We start from the raw sequence: 14,428 nt of genomic DNA on the forward strand, positions 1-14,428 counted from the left end.
TGCTATCATTAACTTTCATTCAATTGGGAGGAGACAGTCAACAGACAAGGTAATTAGGTAAAATATACAACTGTTGGACAGTTAAGTGCTAGGGGGACATGAAGAGAAGGGGCATATAACATGGTGGAGATGTGGAGATGTGGGAGGATGTGGGAGGATGTGGGAGGATATTGATATTTTAAAAAGAGTAGGGAAGACCTTACTCAATGATGCTTTAAATAAAAGTCTGAAGGAAATAAAGGTGCTGTGTGGACATCTTGGGGAGAAAATACACTAGGCAGAGGGAAAAGCGAATGAGGGAAGGGTAGGGTTGGGGAGGATACTTGGCATGTTTAAGGTACAGCCAAGTGTGAAAGAGTAGAAAGCATGAGTAGAAAGTAAGAGGTAAGGAAAAAGAGCTAATGGGAGTCAGATCACATGAGGCCATAGTAAAGACCATATTTAAGACTTGGACTTTTTTACTCTGAGTGTAACAGAAAGGTTCGAGCAGAGAAATGACTTGATGTGATTTACACTTAGCAGGATCACTCTGGCTGCTATGCTGACAACTGACTCAACAGATGCAGGGAGATCCGGGGTAGGAGGCTATCACCACAATCCAGGGGAGAGATGATGGTGGTTCTGGTCAGTGTGGTAGCAGTGACAGTGGTGAGAAGTGGTCAGAATCTAGATGCATCTTAGAGGCAGAACTGTTAGCATCTGCTCATAGACCAGAGAGAAACAGGAGTCAGAGAAATTAAGATTCTTGGACTGAACCCTTAGGAAAAATGGAACTGCCATTTAAGGGCATGTGGTTTATGTGAAACTTCCCCAGTTCAGTTTTGGATGTGTTAAGTTTGAGATGCCTGAGAGGGATCTAAGTGGATATGTCAAGTTGACAGTTAGATGCACAGGTCTGTGTCAGGGAGAGGTCTGGGCTGGAGATGTAGTCAGCTTGTGGTCATTATTTTAAGCCATGAGACTGGATGAGATCATAGAGTGAGCACAGACTGAAAAGTGAAGAGGTCCGAGGACTGAGTCATGGGCCATTGAAAACATGCAGATAAAGGAAAGAAGGGGTTTCACTGATTACTGTAAAGCAGTGAACAAGCTCTAAAGCACTCCCTTCAGACTAGGACTCTCCTGCTCCCTTGGTTGAGACTAAGTAAATTACAGTAAATACTCAATAAAAATAATATGTGTTGCTTAATGTAATTAAAATAATTTAATCTAGAGCACATTCTCGGTAACATTATGGTAAATCTTAGTAATAATAACAATAAACAGTACTAGAATAGGGAAATCTATCAAAGTAAAGAAATGGAAATCTACCATTGTAATAATCTAACGGCTTTTTTAAAAAATGAAGACTCTTAGGGAGTGTAAGTAGGTATAGATGATTACACAAAGGCAATCAATACCCATTGGTAAAGACAATACCTGATTCATATAACATTTTGTGATGCCATGCATTATTAGGTAACTGGTTACCACTTTTAAAATAAAAGTTTAAGGCCCTATTATAGCACTATCTTATTTAAGCCCTGTAACAACCCTACGGTACAGAAGGAAATTATTATTATTGCTATTTACTCAAAATAAAAAATTCATGCTAGCGCTGGTAAAGTGGCTTCCCCAAATGGTGAAATTGGAAGAATTCAGGAAAGCTGACAGTATCCGTGTGCCTTAAGGCCAGAAGCCTTTTTCAAACATCAACTTGCAATATAACTTACTGGTGGTCCAACAGGATGCTAAAAGTACTCTTTGGAACCAATAAGCAAAGTAACATTATTTGAATGAGGAGTATTCTACTTTATCAGCCACTATTTTCACTGGAAACCAGCACCATGTAGTTGTGTTGCCTTTTGCATGGTGTGAACTTGAACACAAAACCACAGATTTTATCTGTAACTCCTATTGAACTTTAAAGTCCAAAGAGAAAACTAAATGTAATTTTAATTGTTTTCTTCAATGTTTATTTATTTCTGAGAGAGAGAGAGAGAGAGAGAGAGAGAGAGAGAGAGAACAAGAGCAACTGGGAGACAGAAGATCTGAAGCAGGTTCTAAGCTGTGAGCACAGAGCCCGATTGAAGGGCTCGAACTCATGAACCATGAGATCATGACCTGAGCCAAAGTCAGTTGCTTAAATGATTGAGCCATACAGGTGCCCCCTAATTGGTTTTAATTCAGCAAGTATTCATTGGGAACCCACTATGTGTGGAAGGCTGCCAAAATTTTGCATAAGGAGTTGGGGTAATCTAAGGTTCTTTCCGTTTCCGTGAATGTGCAATAAACTGTGACTAAGTCTCTGAGATTGTAGGCATACGAAAATGCATGAAAAATGACCACCACTGACTTACGTACACACTAGAAGACTTTGTTCTTTGGGTGTTCAAAAACAGAAACTTCCAAAAGCTGGGATATTTCTTTTTTTTAAGTTTACTTATTTATTTTGAGAGAAATAGGGAGAGAGAGAGAAAGAGAGAGAGAAGGCATGCGGGAGGAAGGGGCAGAGAGAATCTCAAGCAGGCTCTGTGCTGAGCTGGGATATTTCTATAAGAATTCAAAAAAAGTGAACACACCTTAAAAATACATGTTACATTAATAGCTGCAGGATAATTTCCTTCCTGCAGTAATATTTGAAATTGTGTATTTGGTTTCTACCAACCAGTGTGGTCACCGCCACCAATTCATCTTCCAAAAATAGGATGAGAGCAATGTAAGGGACTGCTGCAGGAATGTCTTAAGGGTTTTCAGATAATTCCCTGCCATTTATATTTTTAGTTGTGCAAACATTAAAGATTTAAACTGTAGCTACACAAATATGTAATGTGTGTCCCATCCCTGAATCTATATTAAATCATAAAAGTAGTAACAACAACAACAACAACAACAACAACAACAACAAAACCCACAATGAAAACAACAGAATGCATCTAGAAGATTTACAAAACTTTTAATCATGTCCTATTTAAACACTGTGTTCTCGGGCGCCTGGGTGGCTCGGTCGGTTAAACGTCCGACTTCGGCTCAGGTCATGATCTCGCGGTCGGTGGGTTCGAGCCCTGCGTCGGGCTCTGTGCTGACAGCTCAGAGCCTGGAGCCTGTTTCAGATTCTGTGTCTCCCTCTCTTTGTGACCCTCCCCCGTTCATGCTCTGTCTCTCTCTGTCTCCAAAATAAATAAACGTTAAAAAAAAAAAAAATTAAAAAAATAAACACTGTGTTCTCCTAGTGTTAAGAGTGCTAATCCTCAGCAAGTCACGTCCCAGGCTCTTTCAGGTAAATGGTTTTCTACTATGATGCTATGATAGGGCAGACAACCAGAGTTCTGGGGACCAGACAGTGGAGGCTTTGGATGATAAGCTAAGGGACTCAAATTTTATTTGGCAGGTTATAGGATATCAATGAAGAATCTTGCTTACAATATGTCAAGTCCAGAGCTGTGTTTTAGAAACATTAATCTGAAGGTGATATACTAGATAGACAGAACGGAAGTAGGGGACACTATTAACAGTCCACTTGAAAGTTCTCAGACATGGCCTCCAAGCAAATTAGTAGCTGTATCTTTGTCAGACTATAAAGGAACAGGAATAATCCTGCAGTTAAGAAAAAAATCAAAGATTTCTCATTGAAATTACATGTCCATTATGGAGAGAATTCCAGTTCTGGTAGTGGCAGAAGAGCTTGAATCAGATGAACCTCCTACAAATAACACTTATAAACTGTCCATGAAAGAAGAGAAAGAAAGATTTAAAGGCAATGGGGAGCAACCAAAAGCAGGCAGAAACTGGAAGAAAATGGATTCTTGAAAAAAAGAGTATCACCATAAACAATATTCACCTCTGAATGGCTTTTTCCTTGAGAGCCTTGCGTTCTACTCAGTGCAGGGTAGACAGAAATTAAGCAAAATCCTCAGTCTTAATGGCTTGAGAAGGCAGAGAACAGATTTGGGGACTGCCAGAGCAGCCAGAAGTTGAAGGAAGTCATTCTGGAAAGACGAGTATCATGGAGGGGTGGGGGGGGGGGGGTAGAGGGAGATAAAATGTACATATTAACTCTCCTCAAATTTTTGGCTGATCCCTAAACTGAACATGAAACTCCAAAGAGTCAAGGGGTGAAAGAATTGAAAGTTGAAAGGGCTGAGCAGATGATTTCAGCTTCTGCCCACCACAAAAAGTCTGAATCCCACTAAATCAGGACTCACTAAATAACTCAGGCTCTCCATTGAAATACCAGAAGGTCCCTGCCTTAAGAGGAAATACTGTATTCCAGGACTGAGGCATTTACCCTACAGTTAAAGGCACAACCAAAATAGACCTATCCTAAAAAAGTTTTTTTTTTTTTCTTCCTTTTGAGAGAGAGAGAGAGAAAAGAAGAAGAAAAAAAAAAAAAAAAAACAGCAGGGAGGGGCAGAGAGAGAGCAGGACAGAAGATCTAAAGCAGACTTTGTGCTGACAGCAGAGAGCCCGATGCAGGGCTCAAAGTCAGATGCTCAAATAACTGAGCCACCCAGGCACATCATCCTAAAGAAGTTTAAAGCAAAGGCTCTACAAGTTTAAGGTGATGGGTAATTTAATTGACTACTAGAAGAAAACTCAGTACTCTTCAGAAAAATATAACAGGATCTGGATTTTCCAGAAAGTCTAGAATACAATATTTAAAAACAGAAAAATATGAACCAAAGTCAATAGAAAAATTAGTCCGTAGAAACAGACCCAGAGGTTGGAATTAACAAATAAGGATTTAAAAACTGATATGTCAGATTGTGTAAGAAAATATCATTAACAGGAGTTAAGAATTGTGGACTATCAGAAGAGGTTAGGAAACTATAAAACAAAAACAAATGGACATTCAAGAACTTAAAAATACAGTATATAAAATAAAATATTTATTGGTTAAAATTAATAACATATTGGGCATTAAACAAAAATGGGTTATTAAAATTAAAGAAATATAAATCATCCCAACTAAAGCATAAAGAGAAAAGATTAAAGGATAAATGAACAAGGCACCAATACCTTGTAGGACAGCATTAAGCAATTTAATATGTGTGCAGTTGGAGTTCCAGAAAGAGAGAGAAAATGGGTCAGAAAACTATATGAAGATTTACAAATCTAGAAAGCTTAGCAAATGCCCCCTTTAAAACATAAATACAAACAAAAGCACTATGGCACAATACAGTTAGGTTGCTGAAAAACAAATATAAAAATAATTATAAGCAGCCAGAGCCAAAGCAAATTACATTACATAAAAAGAAACAAGGAAAAGAGTAATACATGATTTCGTATCAAAGCAATTGAGGACACAAGACAACATCTCTTTAAAGACCATCAACTCAGAATAACCAATGAAAACACTTCTCAAAATGAAGGTGAAATAAAGACATTGTTGTATAAATTAAAGCTAAGGGAGTTTGTTGCTAGTAGGATTACATTGTAAGATATGGAAAAAAAAAAGTTCTTTTTGATGAAAGAAAATGATACCAGATAGAAATTGGGATGCATCAAAAAGAAAAACAAGAACTGGAAATTATGGATGATAAAATGTAAAAGAAATTTTCTTTCTAAAAATTCTTTAAAAGTCAAATGATTGTTTAAAGAAAAAATAATAAAAATGTATTATGGGATTTATAAAATATGTATGAGAGAAATACCTGAGAACATAGCACAAATAAGGAGGGATATAAATGAAATTCTACTGCTGTTAAGTTTCTTACATTATCCTTAAAATGGTATACCTGAAATTGATTCAAGGTAGACAATGATAAATTAAGAGTACATCCTGTAATTCCTGGGTAAGCAACATTAACATCACATAAGAACTTATCAGAAATTTAAATTTAAATTCACAGGCCCACTTCAGACTTACTAACTCAGAAACTCTGGAACAGAACCTAGAAATCTGTGTTTTATATAACACTTCAGGTGATTCTAATTCATATTAATGTCTGCAAGACTGCCATGAAGCAGTCACTAGAATAACAACACTAAGAAGTATGGCTCAAAAGATGGCAGAGATATATAATGGCATACTATAAAGTATTTAACCCAAAAAGTAAAGGAAAAACAAAGGAACAAATCACAGAGGGAACAAAAGGGAAACAAACACCAAGATAACAAATATAAATCTAATATAGCAAATAATTACATTAAATGTAAATGGTCTATACACTTTGATTAGAAGTCAAAGATGGTGGACTGGATTAAAAGAAGACTGAGGTATGTGTTAAGATGCATTTTCAATATATAGGCACAGGCAGTTTGAAGGTTAAAAGATGAGAAAATACATGCAATGTAAAATGTTAACATAAGAAAGCTGATGTAGCTATATTAAAATCAAACAAAGTAGACTTTAAGACAAAGAGTATCAACAAAGAAACAAAGTCATTTCATGATGATTAAACGGGCAGATAACAATCCTAAATATAAAATGCACCTAAGAGCAGAGTTGCAAAATAAATCAAGCAAAAATTGACATAACTAAAAAAAGAGAAAAGATAAATCCAAAATCACAGTTGGAGATTTAAGAACCCATCTCTCAGTAACAATTTCTCAGAACCACTATCTAGAGAAACAGTAACAATATAGAAGATTTGAACAATATTATCAAACACCTGACCTGATTAACATTTAGTCACACAATTACACAGAACATGTGTCCTTTTCAAGTGCTCATAGAACATTTGGTGAGATTGCGCAATGCTGAGCTATGAAACAGTGTCAACTTCTAAAAGGATTAAAATCATGCATAGTATGTTTTCTGACCACAAAGGAACTAAATTAGAAATCAATAACAAAATATCTAAAAAAGCCCCACATATGTGAAAATTAAGCAACACCCATCTAAATAATTTATGGGACAAAAAAAGGGATCAAAATGGAAATTACTGAGTATTTCAAACTGAATGATAATGAAAATTCAACATATCAAAATTTGTTGGATACAGCTATAGTACTTACAAAAGAATTTTTAGCTTTATATCCTTATATTAGAAAAAAAAATATTTAAAATTGATGATCTAGAATTCTACCTTAAGATGCTAGAATAAAAACTAAACCCAAAGCAAAATAGAATGAATGCAATATAGTATAGAAATCAATGGCAAGGACAAGCAATAGAAAAAAAATCAACAAAGACAAAAAGTTGGTTTTATTTTAAAGAACTATTTTTCTGGATCTTTAAATCATATCCCGTTTACTTTAAGCTTCTATTTCCCTCCATGTTATGGAAATGTACCTTTTTTTGTAAAGATATTAATGAATTAGTCAAGAGCAGATAGGCTGGATATTCTGTTCCATGTCTTCTCACTTTGGGCCCCATGTCTTCTCACTTTGGGAGGAGTCATCATAGTGAATATTGTGAGTCTTATGCTATAGAGGATGTAGAATATGACTTAGGAAATATAATGCTCCAGCCCAAAAAGGGCAACTCACTATTCATTGCTCAGATTTAGTACAATGATCGCACTCAACCACAAAGGAGGCATGAAATGGAATCCTACCTTGTGCCCAGAAGGCAAAGAGATGGAAACAGATGGGGAACACCACTGAGGACTACCTCCATGAAGGGGAAACCAGAACATAAAATGCAGCCTCTGTATTAGTTCTTCTCTGAAGTGTTAGATTTACATTATTTTTTATGGGACAAATTAACTTTAATAATGTTGAGGGCCCTTTCCATAAATAGCTGAACTTTTCAAAATGTTAATGAGAAGATACTAGTGTGTACTACATTTCCTTTTAGAAGAAAAGAAGCATCTATGGACTATTTTAATAAATAATGTATTCCAGTGACCACCCCCAAGTCCAAACACCCACGGCCTATTTTATCAATGGTAGTATACTCATATGCACATGTACTCAAGAATTTGTACTGGAAAAAAAAAAAAAAAAAGGAAAGGAAATCAATTAAAACTTACATGGGAAGTGCAAATGTCCTACCATTTTCAAATAGATTACTTTTCCTCATAAAAATTTTGAGAACGTTCCATCTGGCTAGTTGGTAGCAAGCACTGTAATGGATTCTCCGAAGAAAAGGTACATTTCCACAACATGGAGGGAAATAGAAGGTTCAAGTAAATGGGATAGGATTTGAAGATTCAGAAAAATAGTTCTTTAAAATAAAACTTTTGTACAAAATTTCTGAGCATCCATCTATGGCACTCTACTAGGCTCTGTGAAGAAATAGCCTACCAGCTAATGGAGAAAGTAGAGATACAGCACAAACAGCATACTACCTGGCCCATCGTTGCTACTGAATAAAAGGATCAATGAACGAATGCAATCATTCTGATAAATTAAATCATGTACAACATACAGAATGTACACGTTCATATAGTGTGTTGTATATGCAGACAAACCCACAGTAATGAATGTTCACAGAAGGCCTTATTGGCTCCTAGGTAATTGGCTTACAAAAGTCAGATGCATATAAATCTTTTCTGCCTTATCTCCAGCATCATACCTTTCAGACTCTCCTACACACACACACACACACACACACACACACACACACACACACACACACACACACACACCCCAATTGAGAAAAAGAGCTCTGAGGATTTGCAAGGAAGCAGCAGAGAGTTCTGTGAAAGGCAAAACTTAAACCAGGGTCAGAATCCCACAGGGGATGAGTGTGCCTTCTTGGTGTCCTAGGTCCTAAGTAATTCTCCCCCCTAGGAGACCCGCTTTATGCGCCACTGAAATTCCTTAGGTTGCCTGTAACTGTAGCCATTACAGAGCCATCTGCATCTGAAAGCATCTTGTTTTAAGAATGAAAATCTGTTCAGTAGGGCTCAGGGAACTTTAGTCACTCATCCATCTGTGTGTACTAGTTCAACGTACCTCCTGCCTGAGGAAGTGAAAGCTTTTTGGAGAAAAGACAGTAATTCTAGCAAACAGAAAGCTGCCAAGGTTACAGTAAATCTGAAGGGAGTACCAGGAAGTTTAGTTAGTACATATGTAATATAAATTCACGGGTTTACAGAGTAACCAGAAATACAAAAATCAAAGGGAAAATGCCTATGGACTTTAAAAAACAAAGTTTGAGTTCAAAAATTAAAAAAATCAAAAGTGTCATCTTCCCCCTGTTGTTTTCAACTATGGTATTGCTTTTAACTATAGAATAATTCAGTGAGTACCTAAAACTTAATTTCATTATTTTAAAAGTTACTGAACTCAAAAAAAATTGTCATGTAAAATTTTCAATTACTTTGAAATCAAAAACCAAGTTTTTGTTGTACTTGGGCTGGTCCCAAATGAGAAAATACAGATTGGGTGACATATGGGTCTTGCCTTAAAGCATCAATAATGCTAGAAAGGAAAGAGTGGAAACATGGAAGGCGGGGCGGGGGAAGGAGACACAGTGAGAAGGGCACAGCTTTGTATCCAGACACACCTGGCTTCCAACCCTACCTCAGTCAATAGGGAACTGTGAGATTCTTGGCCACTTTGCTTAGCCTGTTCTGAGCTTCAGTTTCCTGATCTATGATGTGAACACAGTAACACCTGCTTTGTAGGCTGTCAGATGGATTCAATTAATATACACAAAACAAGACGCACAAAGCCAGGCCGAAGGTAAAAACCAAAAAACCAAAAAAACCCACAAATGGTGATAGTGATGTTACCCATCATTTTTTTGGTTAGCTTGGTCTTAAATAAATAAATAAATAAATAAATATAGAATTTTGAAAATCCAAAAAACAAACACAGTCAACTCTTAATTAAATACATCAGCAAAGAACTTCCTGTGGGAAGAGAATATCACCACTGAATGAGGAAGACCTGTAGATGAACAGAGACCACTTGAGAAGAGACAAATACCAGTCAGCTCTGATCTCATCTTCAAGCCTTGACTTTCTCAACAAACTGGCAAGGATGTGAGAGTGGTGAGCGATATCCTTAGGGTAAACACAGGACAAAATGCTGGGATTCTGGTCTGCAACTCAGCTAAGAATTCTAGACTGGGGCCCAAGACCTTAAGCGTGGTAGAAGACTCTGGAAAGTTACAACCGCCTTGTACTGTTGCTCCTCACCTGCTTTATCTGTTTTCCAGTATCACTCAATATCAAAACTCTTAAAAGTAAGTAGGCACACATTTTAAAGGCAAAACATAGTCCATTCCCTCCTCAAACTTTCTAGAGGGTGGATGAGGCTAGGGAAACTTCATAAGGTAAATCATGTGGGATTCATGTGGTACGGCTTTTTTTTTTTTATTTATTTTGAGAGACACAGAGACAGCATGAGTGGGGAAAGGGCAGAGAGAGAGGGAGAATCCCAAGCAGGCTCCGCACTGTCAGCACAGAGCTTGATGTGGAACTCAAACTCACGAAACCATGAGATCGTGACCTAAGCTGAAACCAAGAGTTGGAAGCTTAACCAATGAGCCACCCAGGCGCCCCTGATGTGGTAGGACTTTAAAGAAGGAGGTGATTATACTGGGAAGAGAGAGATGAGGAAGGCTTTATGCAGAAAGCAAGCATCAGAGTTAAGACTTGAAGAATGCTGTGGAGATGAAACACAGAGGGGACAGTCATACAGGCATCCCAGGCAGAGGATGGGGGCAGGGAACTGCAGAGACACAGTTAAATATGCAGGAAGCAACTGGTCTGGTCAATTGAAGCCCAGAAAGACAGGGGTCCAGAGAAGGAACAAGCTATATCTACACATTCTGGTGACTAGAGGACATCCAGGGAGCTGTCAATGCTACGAGGGCTCCTGGGCCCTCTCTTTTGGGTTTCAGACCCACGCATCCACCTAACTCAGAGGACATCCCTACCTGAACGTCTCTGACACTTCAAATCCTCCATATTCACAAACCAAACATAATGTGCTTCCTATGTTCCCCACTGTGAAAGCTACAACTAGCTGTTGGAACTAGAAGCTTCAGGGTCACACTTGATTTACATCCCATCCACCTCCCTGCAAACCCTTGCAATCCTAAATATTCAATTGGCCATGAGGGCCTGACGATTCTCTCCCCTGAGTTTCTCCTGAATCCCATCTATGTCCACCAGTACCTTCTCTCCTGATTTCAAAGCTCTCTTGGTTAAATTTCTGAATTACAGAGTTTGAACCCTTGCTTACTGTGTGATCTGAGACAAGTTACTTAACTTTTCTGTACATCAGTTTCCTTCTGTGTTAAATAGGAATTATCAAAGTGCCTATGTCATGAATTATCTGGAAGACGAATACACTACATAAAGTCCTGAGAATAGCCACTAGCATCCAGCAAGGATCCGGTGAATGGTAACTGTTATCATATTATCGCTATTATATAGCACTGCATATTACTATTATTATAACTAGTCTATCCTGCCTCTACTATGTCTCCACTTCTAAATCAAATGATTCTTAAACTTTAATTTAAAAGCTGTCTAAAAGAAATTACTCTAACAGATCTCAGTATCTTAGAATATGAAGAGAAGAGTGACTCTGGTTGAAATGAACATAAGCCCCCCTGCCCACCCCTCCCCGCCCCCCCCCCACACCAGAGCTGCTCCCCATTTTGTATCTGTCAGTGATCCAGGAGGCACTCCACTCGCTAGAAAACCAGGGCTCCTCTGAGGACACAGTCACAGCCATGAGCCTCCATCATCCACAGAGCTGTGCAGTGATCCTTTGGAATCACAAATCTGATAATCTCATCCTTTTGACTGAAAGCCTTCTAGGGCCCTTCACTCCTTAAAGTTTCAAGTTGAAACTCTTATGTATCTTATTCAAGTGACACTGAGCCACTGGGGAACAAAAAGGGGAGGCAGGGGTAGGCAGAGCTCAAAGATGTGCTCAGCAAAACTTACTGCTATTTCAGGAAAAGTAAGCAAAGCTGGGACCAGAGGCATCGGATACCGTAAAACCGGACTGTTATTTTTTACTGGTGTTTTAGTTATGGTGTTTTTACTGTCATTTTATTGCTATTATCAGTATGAAAGACAATGTATCTGGTGGCTTATTTTAACAAAATGGAAAAATTTCAGAAGACTGGTCACTGTATATTTGTATCTCTCTTCGCAGGTACAGGCACACAGGCTGGTCCCAAATTATATACCATCCTTTGCAAAATCCTAAAACTGCAGACAGGTAACACGGTGTGCAGTGAGTATCCCTTGCCTGTCTGATCCTGGCTGAGGTTCAGCCCTAGGCTGTGGCTGCACCTGTGGCACATCTTCCCGAATACCTCTCTGCTTTGACCTTAGGAAGGAGTCCTATTTGTGCTTCTGGCTCAACTAATTTCATATTCAGTGGTGTCTGTGGACACACACATCTCCTTCAATTCCCAGCAATGTTCTGCTCCTCTAATTACATGTGGAAACAAATGCGCTATCTTCTCTTATCCTCTCTTATGGCCTGGGAGCTGGGCCATAAGCAGGGCTGATATCAAGTAAAACACTAAAATTCTCAGGTAAAACTAGATGTGGAAAGAATCAGGTTCTAGAAGCCCTTAGAACATCTTGAACACCTATAAACACCTTTATGAATGTTTGAAAAAGATACACAAAGAAGGAGGTAGGTGAATTCAATCTGATGAGCAGGTATTTAATGTGATGGGATTAAAGTGATTCTAGATCTAACAGAATGTCCCAAGTTCTACATTTTGAGAAACTGACTTATCATGACACTTGGGGAGCATAGCCCTTTACAAATGGGGGACTGGAGAAAGTAAGGACACACTGAACATGACATCTTCCCCTGCCTCAGCACCCAGATCCCTTTTCACCACCCCCCCAAAGAAGCTGTGCCTGGAGTTCAGGTTGCGCCTTCCAGAGAGGAACACTCCCGTCCCTCCCCCATTGATATTTCCTTCCAGGGGAGACAGCTCTATAGACGTCACACTTCCGGCCGTCTCTTTCTCCTTTACTCACTCTGCCTTGGTTAGTAAGTCTGAAAAGAATAAATCTGACTTCTTTGCCTCAGCATCTTCCCCTTGGGGGAGAACTCCCTCAGCGTGCAGCCTCCAGCCTTGAGGAAGCATATCCTGATCCAGCGTTTGCCTGTACCTGTATCTAATTCTGTGTCTCAGGTGCAGTCCTCCTTTTTTTGCTCTTAAGCCACATCTTTCAACTTATTTATTCCCCCCACCCCCCACCCCCCAAAAGCTGATATTTTACCTACCATCAACTATTGCTTTATTTCTTAGTTTGTTCAGAATCCAGGTGGGGAAACATGGTGCTAGTTCACAGGTTTCTTAGAGATGAAGAGAAAATCCAACACCAGAGTCCCTGAGACTAAGATCTCAACAACAGGGATATGATACCACATGAGCTCCCTCTGTGTGAATCCTGTAACAAAGATCCTACGGCTCTTTCTCCATCTACTTCCATGGAATCTTGCTCCCTGATTCCTGACTCCCCAGACCTGCAACATGTTAAAAGGCAGGGAACCCAGAGCATACGGTCATGTGAGAACCCAAATGTCATGGTGCAAACCTCTTGATGACAGTCAAGTTTAGATCCTTTTCTGTTATTGTTTTTGTTTTCCTATTAAAAACAATCTGTCAAAGAGATTTCACCAAAGAATCTTATTTTCCTTTAAAACTTTATTTTCACACTTACCATGTCATGTGAAATGTAGTTTTCTTTTTCACACCTTGAAACTACAAGAGAGTTTAAGAGCAGGCAGTAATAAAATAGTTTAATATTTATCACCATCTGAAAGATTCACTGCTCAATAATTTGTTATATGCCCAAAACTGTTAAAAAATCTGATGGGTTTTGTTGTTGCTGTTATTAAAACCCGAGAACTCTCTGCTTTAGCAAAAAACCAAACTTTCTGAGTCCTCTTTATTTAACTACCCCTGATGGATACTCTAGACTATCCAGACTTTACGTACAATGTGGTTTTCCTTTTTCTGGAAAAAAAAAAAAAAAAAAAGGCATTCATTTTCAGAAAGGCAATTTCACCAAATCCCTCTTAGAATTAACTTTTTGCTTAAATTTCCTTCTCATTTTTAAAGGTCCATTTGTTATCCTGCTGGAGGATTTTTTTTTTTTTTCTAAAGCAGTTGACAACTGCCCAGCAACAGCAGCCTGTGTTTGCAGTCACTATTTTGGGCTACATCACATGTCACTTACATAACCTTGTTTAACTGCTCTTGAACTGGTTTGAACAACCTGGGAAACAGATTAGGGCAGTCCCAGCAAATTCCCTCATTGCAGATTCTGATGGGCGATTTCCCATCCCCCGCCTCCCCTGGCCCCCTGTCTTATAATGTTGCACAGTGAATAAGACGGTGTCCGACAGGAACTGGTTATTCATTGTTAGAGCCAGCTAAAACGTTTGATAATTAACTTCCTCTGCTCAGTTTAAACCAGTCCGGTCTGCCCATAATAAACCAATGAACAATGATCCCCTGCTGCTGGCGTTTATGAGTGAGCCTGGATTAACATGCTTTAAAATGCCAGGGGGTTAAAAAAAAAAAAAAAAAAAAAACTCACTTGAGAAGTAAGTA

At 38.6% G+C, this 14,428-nt stretch overlaps 1 protein-coding gene across 4 annotated transcripts in view; it reads right to left on the reverse strand.

Annotated features, from left to right (window-relative positions):
* The window catches only part of NR3C2 (nuclear receptor subfamily 3 group C member 2), a 351,426-nt gene that overhangs the window by 105,640 nt on the left and 231,358 nt on the right, over positions 1 to 14,428 (reverse strand). The window lies entirely within an intron of this gene.

Source organism: Panthera onca, chromosome B1 (genome assembly GCF_046562875.1).
Source record: "Panthera onca isolate mPanOnc1 chromosome B1, mPanOnc1 haplotype 2, whole genome shotgun sequence".
Taxonomy (NCBI): Eukaryota; Metazoa; Chordata; class Mammalia; order Carnivora; family Felidae; genus Panthera; species Panthera onca.